The following is an 8,985-nucleotide window of genomic DNA, read 5'->3' on the forward strand; positions in this document are numbered from 1 at the left end:
GCAGAATGAGGGATTTGGATAGATTCTTAAAATGTCTAAATGGGTTTAAGAGTTGTGAAGGTTTGCTGTGAGGGGGCAATTCTGGAAAATCTCTTGAAAATAATGTACTGACAAAGAAGAAGCTCCTTCCTGTAGCTACATAACGAAATAAGATTTTCCCTGGTAATTTAATAAATGTCGCTATCATCTGCAGACCTAGCACTCCAGTGGTCAGGTATCAGTGGGATTTTATAACAATTATATTACTGCTGTATAGCTTATTAAAAACTTATCAGTGGATCATTAATTTACTGTATCATGTTCAGTCTTATTTCCCCAAACAAAAAACCCTTCAAACCCTTTTGGTCAAAGGGAATCCAAGTCTATTTGTGCAGTTGCCAGATGGATTTCTGCAGCATTTTCTGAAATAGTCATGACCTCTAATGAGTCATATTTCCAAAATCATATTTCCCAACCACTCCGATGACCTGGATCTGGAGTGGAAGAAAATGGATGGAAACAAAATACAAGACACCCAATTTAATATAATTAAAGGGGTTTTTTTTAATGACATATAGGAAAATCTGACATGTTGGGTTGATCTAATGGGTCTAATTTGTAATTTTAGTCCATCTCTGTCCACACGTACAGTCAGGTTAAAAAGAAAGTACACCCTCTATAAAAGTTTTATATATAAGATGTAATAAAAATATTCTTAAAATGAGGTGAACACAACTTCAGACTAATTATTAAATTCTGACATATTACACTGGGTCATTATTTATTTAAAACAAATTTAACCAAAGTGTAGAATCAGTGTTGAAAAATAAACCGACCTTTAATGCTTCAGTACAAATTAGCAACCAGGTACTGCGTAGGCTTTGGCAAAAAGAATGATAAAGTCATTTTTCCAAGCTAAATTACATCACTGGCTAGAGAATGAGAAGCTGTTTTTTTCCTAACTTCATCTAAAATCAAGGTTGCAGTGATTCTGAAATTATTAAGAACTGCCAGATAGCAAATGAAAGTTGACAGATTACTCAAAGGATAAGCTGCCTGATCTGTGGCTAAAGCTAATTGTGCCTCATCCACAAAAACTAAATAGTCAGGCTTCTAAGGGTGTTTTTACACCTGCAGTATCTAGTCTGTTTAAATCAAACTTTTGTTTTCCTCCTCGGTGCGGCTTGTTTGTGCAGGTATCAACACAATAATCGCACTTGTGTGTGGACCAAAACAACCGTAACGAGACCCTCTGATGGCAGTGGTCCAGTTCCAAATGACTGTGGTCTGACCCCGATCCGAACCAACTACCAGGTGTACGCTGGAAAAAAAACTAAGAGCTAAAACTTCCTGTAGCCACATGTGCTTTGTATTCTGGACGTGGCAGGGTACTATAGATGTGCAAAGGTCTATATGGGCTAACAACAAGCTGTGAAATAAACATAACGTGCCCATGTTCTCTAGAACACAGCATGTTACTTCCTGTTTTTACCTTTGTTGCGCCCACCTCAGACACATCTGGCGAATGAGCAGACTGAATATTGTCACATGGTTTGTAGGGAATTCATTTTGGTTTGCATTGAGTTCACTTGGATGTTTCTCTGTGTGGTAAAGGGGAAAAGCTACAAGTTTACCAACCCACCAACTGATTTGGACCAGAGTGAACGAACTACACTGTAAACCCGAACAAGTTGACTGAACTTAAAACTTTTGTGGAAACTGATTACCTCAAAAGATTTAAGTACAAAAACTCATATCTTCTAAGTATGGGGTACTCAAAATTTGTATTTATTGTTAACCTAAAAATTTTAAATTATATTTTATATTTTATTAATTGAGCTTTACTCAAAGACTGTATACTTTAATTTCAATATTTTTGTGTTTCTTGTAGTTTATTATTTTGATGCAACACAATGCAATTATATTACAACCTAAACTCAAATTATCTGATTATTAATTAAAAGATATGTTGTGAGTGTAGACTACTAAAAAAAAAAAAGTACGGAAATTCAGTTACTTTACATTTTGTTTATTTAACATTTTTTCATGAAAATTTAAAAACATCACAAATGTTTTTATAAAACAACTAACATGGACATCGGCACCATAAAGTGAGCATTATAAATTCTGTGTAGAACATTTATCTTTTTATAAACTCACAAAGGACGACATCAGTCCTAATTGCATCTTTCTCAAAATACACAAAAATGCAAAACAAAAAGTCAAATACTAATCACTTTTTTTTAAATAGAAATGAAAAACAATTTTTTAAAATGGGTACAAAGATGATCAGCTTCCAAATAACCAGATAAGGCAGTCAAGTATAGGAAAATTAGGTAAACTGATGGAGTTAAATCCACCCAAAGCCTGTAGTAAACTTAAAGTGCTTAAAGTGCTTCAAACAAAGTGCTCAGTAACAGAGTGCGTGTCCTAACAAACATTGCCTTATATTCCTTAAGAGCATGTAGACAGGGGTTTCAGGGGTTTGCCGTCATCAAGCCCCATGAAGATATTTTGGACTAAGGCAAATGTGTGAACCAGCTTCCTGGGGTAGTCTAAATGCAGAGCATAGATCAAGCCAAACAATAAAGCAAATGCATTTGCAAATCTGGGAATATCACGCATCACCTAGTCGCCTTTCACCAAAACAGCCATGCTTGAGGAAGTAAAATGGACTGGACTGGGAAGCGCCGTCGGTAACCACTGTGAGAAGGGCAACTGGAGTGTCAATGAGGGTCGACTCATCCAATGCGTCCGCCTGGAATAGACACAGTATCAATGGTAAATGGCCTGTATTTGTATAGCGCTTTACACATTCAGTCATCCAGACATTCACACCCATTCACACACTGGTGATGGCAGCTACATTGTAGCCACAGCCACCCTGGGGCGCACTGACAGAGGCGAGGCTGCCGGACACTGGCACCAGCGGGCCCTCTGACCACCACCAGTAGGCAACGGGTGAAGTGTCTTGCCCAAGGACACAACGACCGAGACTGTCGGAGCCAGGGCTCGAACCGGCAACCTTCTGATTACAAGGCGAACTCCCAACTCTTGAGCCACGATCGCCCCAATTAAATAAGTAAGGTTGGTTTGAGAGAATGTGACAAGCATGACCTGTAATCTAGCAAAACATTCAGCAGTGTAGTGGGTTACTTTGTAACGAGTTAGGGTACTCTACTTTTTTTGAAAAATGTACATTAACGTGTTAGCTTCTTGCATTACATAATTTGTATTTTTATTATTTTTCTAAAAAAAAAAAGTAATTTTTTATTTCATGACTTTATCTCAAAAAGAAACTAAATCTTGACTTCAGCCTGGTTTTTGGGCCACCTGCAGCATAGCCATAGTGCTGTGATACGCCTGTGCCCTGCTCCTGACCTGTGTGTGTGTGGGTTTTCTACAGAGAGGGTATTTTGTTTGTACAATTTGGTAGCTGCTAGGGTATTAAATTGTATTTAAAAAAATCCATAGCATTTTATCTTACTGGCAGAATTTAAGTAATGCAAAAATACACTTACATTACATGTCTAAAAGAATTCTGGGTCCTCCTCCCGCAGGTATACAGGAAGGGCACGAAGTACTGCAGTGCGTTTCACGTTGATATCAGGCGCCTCCTAAAAAGGGAAAAGAAAAGTTCATTTAACGCAAAGTTTTCAGGTGTCATTCTTTGGGGAGAATACATGTTTATGAAACTGCATGACATCAGACTCTACTAAATTTTGGAGACTTTTCTTTTAAGATACAACCTTTCTGTCTCTTGTGACAGAGAGTATGTTTCTTAATCATTTGACAAAAACCCTACACAGTATTTTAAAATAGTGTTCTCCAGATCAGAGCTGTGATCTATATAGAACATGGGGTTCAAAGCAAGGAAAAATTGTGTTTATCAGTGAAACTTTTAATTTGTGTTAATTTTATCATTATCAATATATGAAATCTTCACCTTAAGGGACTTAATGAATGGTTTCTTCAATAGATCTTTCAACTCACCTGTGTTTACTGTCTCCACCTGAAATTAATTGCAGTCTGAATTTTTTTTTCTTCTGTCTTTTTGTCTTTGGCCTTCAGCCTTGGAAGAAAAAATAAAAATATTGAAAACCTTATCAGCACACTAAATATACAACACCTTGCTATATTTCAATTGTTTTAGATAGAAGTTGCCACTGCTAGCTAAGTCACTTTTGAATGATGCTAATGAGAAGAAAAAAAAAAACCTGCCGAACAATGAGGCTGCTGTTGTAAAAACGCCAACTTTCTTGCGTTGGCAAGGGGTCGTTAAAATATCACTAAGACCCTTTCTTTATGTGTGATTCTTCGTAAAACTGTGTTTTAATCGGTTAAAACTGTAAAACTGACGACATAATCTATGTTTGAAAAAGAGCGCGAACAACCGCGAACAACTATTCACCACCTGGGTCTGTGCTTTTTAACACAACAGCGCATTCGAAAACAAGTTATTGGCTGCAACATATTAATATACTTGCTTTTTTACGGAAAAAATAAACATAACGAAGGTTCAGTTTTACTTACAAGTTTCTCCAAATGTGTTCTCCAGTCGCTCGAGAAGGGCAGCCATATTGAACAGAATTTTCTGTCAACGTCGTTCAGGTTAGAGAGAAGACGTCATGACGTCATGACGTCCACATGCGGAGCTCGGAAAAAAACATTTACTCAAAAATCATAATTAAGAAAGCAGTATTTACTCTTAACTTCTAAGCCATGTACAATTATAACTGTTTGAATCGTTAACCGAACAGAAAAGTTTTAAGTTGTTTCAACTTTGTGAGGAATTTTAATTGTTATATCCACAAACTTTATAAGTCAGGTAGACTGTTGGGGTTTACAGTGTACAGGTGTGAAAACGCCCCAAGAGTCAAATGTGAGGCCGTCCATCTGACAGCTAAAGCTTAGCCCAGACTGAGTCATGCACGAGGACAATGATCCCTGGCACAACAGAAACTCTACAACACAAGGACTAAAGAAGAAGAAGAAGCTGTGCATAAACGAATGCCTGCAAATCTGAATGAACCGAAACAACGTCATGAAGAACAGTAGGCCAAAATTCCTTCAGAACAATGTGAGAGACTGATAAAGTCTTACAGAAGATGATTACTCAGAGTTATGGCTGCTAAAGGTGGTCCACGGGGTGTACTTTGTTTTTCACACTGCTTCTGCATTTGGGCTTATGTTTTGTTAAATAAATAATTCTGCAGTACAACATGTCATGCTTTGCATTTCACCTGAGGATGTTCTTAGCTCATTTTAAGGATCAGATGACTTTTTTTTATTATGTCCTGAAATGTAAAACCTTAGCACTGTCACAGGGCGTGCTTTCGTTTTAACATGACCGCATGTTGTCAAGAGACTTCGGAGGGTATGTGTCACCTTGGCAACCAAGAAAATAGACATTTGAAACCCAATTTGTGATCTTTTTCTAAACCTGACCAAATAGCTTTTAATGCTTAAACCTCACATAATTGGAGTGTTAAAATCTGTGCTCTCTGGTGTGAGCAGTGAAATGTTTCAGCGTCAACCTGTCAAGGCTCCAAATGTGGACTTTTTCATCCTGTAAAAGTGGAAAACACTCATTTCATTTGCATGGACGCGAATCAAAAGTCGTGAGACCAGCGAGAGAAAATTCATGTTGGGGAACTCGAACACAAGGGTGGGACCTTAGTGTGCAGGATCACGACTCGGCAGTCGTGACTAGTGTTGTCAAAGCAGGATGATACAAAGCTCGAGCTTTTGCTGAACATATTCAGAAAAGACATAACTTGATATTATTCCTGAACAAATTAATACAGCAACAGTATAATGAGCAGAAAATTAGCTGCTTGGATACAAGAGAAAGAAGGGAAGAAAGGGACTGGAGTACATTGTGTAACATCGCCACATATGATTCATGTAGTATTTCTGTCAGCTCTCGCCGTGATGCATCGCGGCCTGCGCTTTGTAATCTGCAGAAGGCATCCGTCTCATTTTTCAATCCTCAACCTTGGCGGAGGAGCGGATGGATGCCGAGGCCTTCCACCGAGCGGCGGATAAATATAAATCTGTCTGTTTGCATTTACAAAACAGTTACTGTCTGTCTTGGCTCTGCAAAAGAAGCCCCTTTTATGCGCTCCACACTTTACTTGCACTGTTAAACCCTACATATGTCAGCAGGTGACTATTGACAGCTTGAAAGCTATTCTTAACTTTCCTGCAAGAGGCATAAAAATCCATCAAAGTCATCGTTTCCAGGAAATTAAAGGCAGATGTTATTGATGCTATTGCACTATTAACTTTGAATATCTATTATGTTAATGGTGCTTTGTTTTTTAGTGTCCTCTCTTTAGTGTTTTATTGATTGCATGCGAGTCATTTGCTTTTGGTTTTAAAGTGCTGTCGTGATGGTGTGGAGCTGCTGCTACTGCAACTACTGCCACTGAGCAATCTGCAACAAGCTTTTAAAAAATAAAGTAAATTAAAAAAGAAAAATAGGATCTCAGAGGATGGCAACTCTTTGGGGGGGAATAACACGCAGAAAACACTACTATCGCTAATATTTTCAAGGGGGTTGGATGTCCCAGAGCTTTCACACCTCCACACAAGATGGCCAGCCTCGTAGGGTAGGATGAGGAGGAGGAAGAGGAAGCTGCACTCTTCCTCCTTTCGATAGCGCAGAGGCGAGGAGCAGATGGTGCGAGAGATTGGAAACATCGTCTGGAGTCGGCCAACCCTGGGCTAATGGCAAGCTGTGCTGGCAGCGCCGCGTGAGTGTGTGCGAGGGGTTGAAGCTGTCGTACTGTGCAGAGCTGGCTTGTTAAAGTTCATTACTCTGTGTGTGTGCGCACATGTGTGAAGATCAGAGCTCACAATGTGTCCGTGAAGCTTTCAGAAAGTTTCTTTGTGATGGTGACACTAACAAAGAGATGAGCAAGGACGCGAGCCATGAAGCTTATTATTATCTTCGTCATCATTATTATTATTACTGCTGCAAGCCTGTGAGAAATAAAAACCGGTTTAGAGCACCAAAACTACAATTTGGTGGGTTTAAAATAAACGCTTAAGGGATGGTAAATAAGAGTAAACAGGACACAAAAAGGAGGCCGTTTCTGTGTCGCTGTTTAAATGTTCCTCGTGTGCGGAGCTTCTCTAATAGCTGCAAATAACTTCAATCCTGCCAACTTGTCGCACATTCATCCCTCCCACGTTTCTGAACACACAAATTCAGCTGGGGTTCACTGAGCATCTGAAGCACCTGAAGGTTTCCGTCTATAAACCGCTGAGAAATATTTGGAATCAACCCTCTTTTCTTTAATGGGCGTCTTTCATGAATCTGAGGATATTTATTATAGTTGTCAGCAGCTATGAAGCAGGCGTTACACCACATGATGTTAGTCCAATGTGAGGCTAAAATGAGGCTAAAACAGACAGAACAGTCTGCCTCCTCTCTAATTGGACAACATCTGATACTAGCAAAATGTTCTTGCAGCTGTTTCTTTTTAGTGCCACTTATTTTCCAGGCATTTGTTGCATCCATCCCGACTTTTCTGAGGCTTGTTTCTGCCATCAAACTCAAAATTAGCTAATATTTTTAAGGAAATCTTAAAATGTTGCTGTTTTCTATGTTCAATTTTGGGTCTGATTTACGAATCCCTACATTTTATTTTCATTTTACACACTGTCCCGACCTACTAGAAACTGTTCTTCCAAATATTGGAAATCAAGGGACAAAAACAATCACGAGGGTTCGGTTTAGGGTTGGGATCATCAACGATGATGACTTAGACCTCAGGGTTAAGCAGAACTCTTTGACCTCCTAAACCTCTTCCAGGAGTTAGCAAAGCATTCAAAAAATCACCAGACATCTCTCCAGCTTGTTTTGTGCCTGTCATGAGGTGTCCAACAAAATATCTCACCATGGAGGAGTCCAAAAGATATCCTTGTACAATTTCAGTCAATCTTCTAAGGTCTAAGTTGTCATCAGTGATGACCTCAACCCTAAATCTAACTCAAACTCTAACAGTCCAACAATCAAAATATGTATTTTGCTTTTGTTAAATTGTTCTTCGTCCGTGTCAAAACAATCATTCCGACACAAACAAAAGGTTTTCTTTTCTTTGTAAAAAAGTACGTTTTGTCGTTCTCCCAAACAAAGGGTGAGGTTTAACAAAAGAAAAGAACAACAGAACAAAAGAAAGCGAAAGAAAACGATAGTGAGCGAACTAACAGTCGCTGTTTCATCAAACTAGTCTGACAACATCAAAATCAAGCGGTCCTTAGCCGTGACATTCCCACTGTTGACATTCCTGATGCATCTCTACCTCCTTGCCTGATCTCCTTAGCGTGTCATGCAGGTTGTCAAAAAACCTGCATAAGCAAGCCACAATTGGCCAGAGCTCAACTTGTTCTACTTGTCTTTCAGCCAAACAGTAGCTCAGAAACTGAGGGCGCCGGGATAAAACTCTCTTCTCCACAGATCTCGTGCGGATGCCTCGTCTAGAATCAGTTTCATCGAAACAAGCTGGCATTGGTCTAAATCCACAAAATTCTTAACACTTGGCAGGAGATGCTACGGGTAAAAAAAAATCACAGTTGATTAACAGATTCCCTAAGAATTATCTATCTCCAGCAACTCAACATTCCCAGTGTGTGTTCTCAATCCTGTTTTTATACAGGGCAACCCCAGGGTTACCTTTTGAGAAAGTATCATCACTGAGGTAGTTTCTATGCAACCACGAAACTTTCAGTGGGGTGGCCGACCCGGCACCAGGGCCCAGAAGGTAAGATAATCGTGCATATATTTGGTGAATTCAGTAAAAGCTTGACAAACTCTATTAGTTCCACTACATAAGTTACGTTTTCATTCACCTTGTGAATTGAAGGCTATTATTCAGTTTTCCCCATGAGTTGAATTTTAGCTGGAAATATTGACTCAGTTATCTTACACCTTATTTATTACAAACCGGTGCCTTTTTCTGAAAACTGTTGACGGCAGGACGGCATGCTGGGAAATAT

At 39.2% G+C, this 8,985-nt stretch overlaps 1 long non-coding RNA gene across 1 annotated transcript; it reads right to left on the minus strand.

Annotated features, from left to right (window-relative positions):
- Positions 1 to 1,992: 1,992 nt before the first annotated feature.
- On the minus strand, positions 1,993 to 4,629 carry LOC146642079 (uncharacterized). The gene is made up of 4 exons (XR_014909605.1): positions 4,513 to 4,629; positions 3,973 to 4,051; positions 3,501 to 3,596; positions 1,993 to 2,737 (listed from the first exon to the last, which is right to left on the minus strand). It is a non-coding gene; the product is annotated as an uncharacterized LOC146642079 (long non-coding RNA).
- Between the last annotated feature and the right edge of the window lie 4,356 nt (positions 4,630 to 8,985).

This window comes from Rhamphochromis longiceps, linkage group LG23 (genome assembly GCF_057381845.1).
Source record: "Rhamphochromis longiceps isolate RC_006_pf linkage group LG23, R_longiceps_female_GT1.1, whole genome shotgun sequence".
Taxonomy (NCBI): domain Eukaryota; kingdom Metazoa; phylum Chordata; class Actinopteri; order Cichliformes; family Cichlidae; genus Rhamphochromis; species Rhamphochromis longiceps.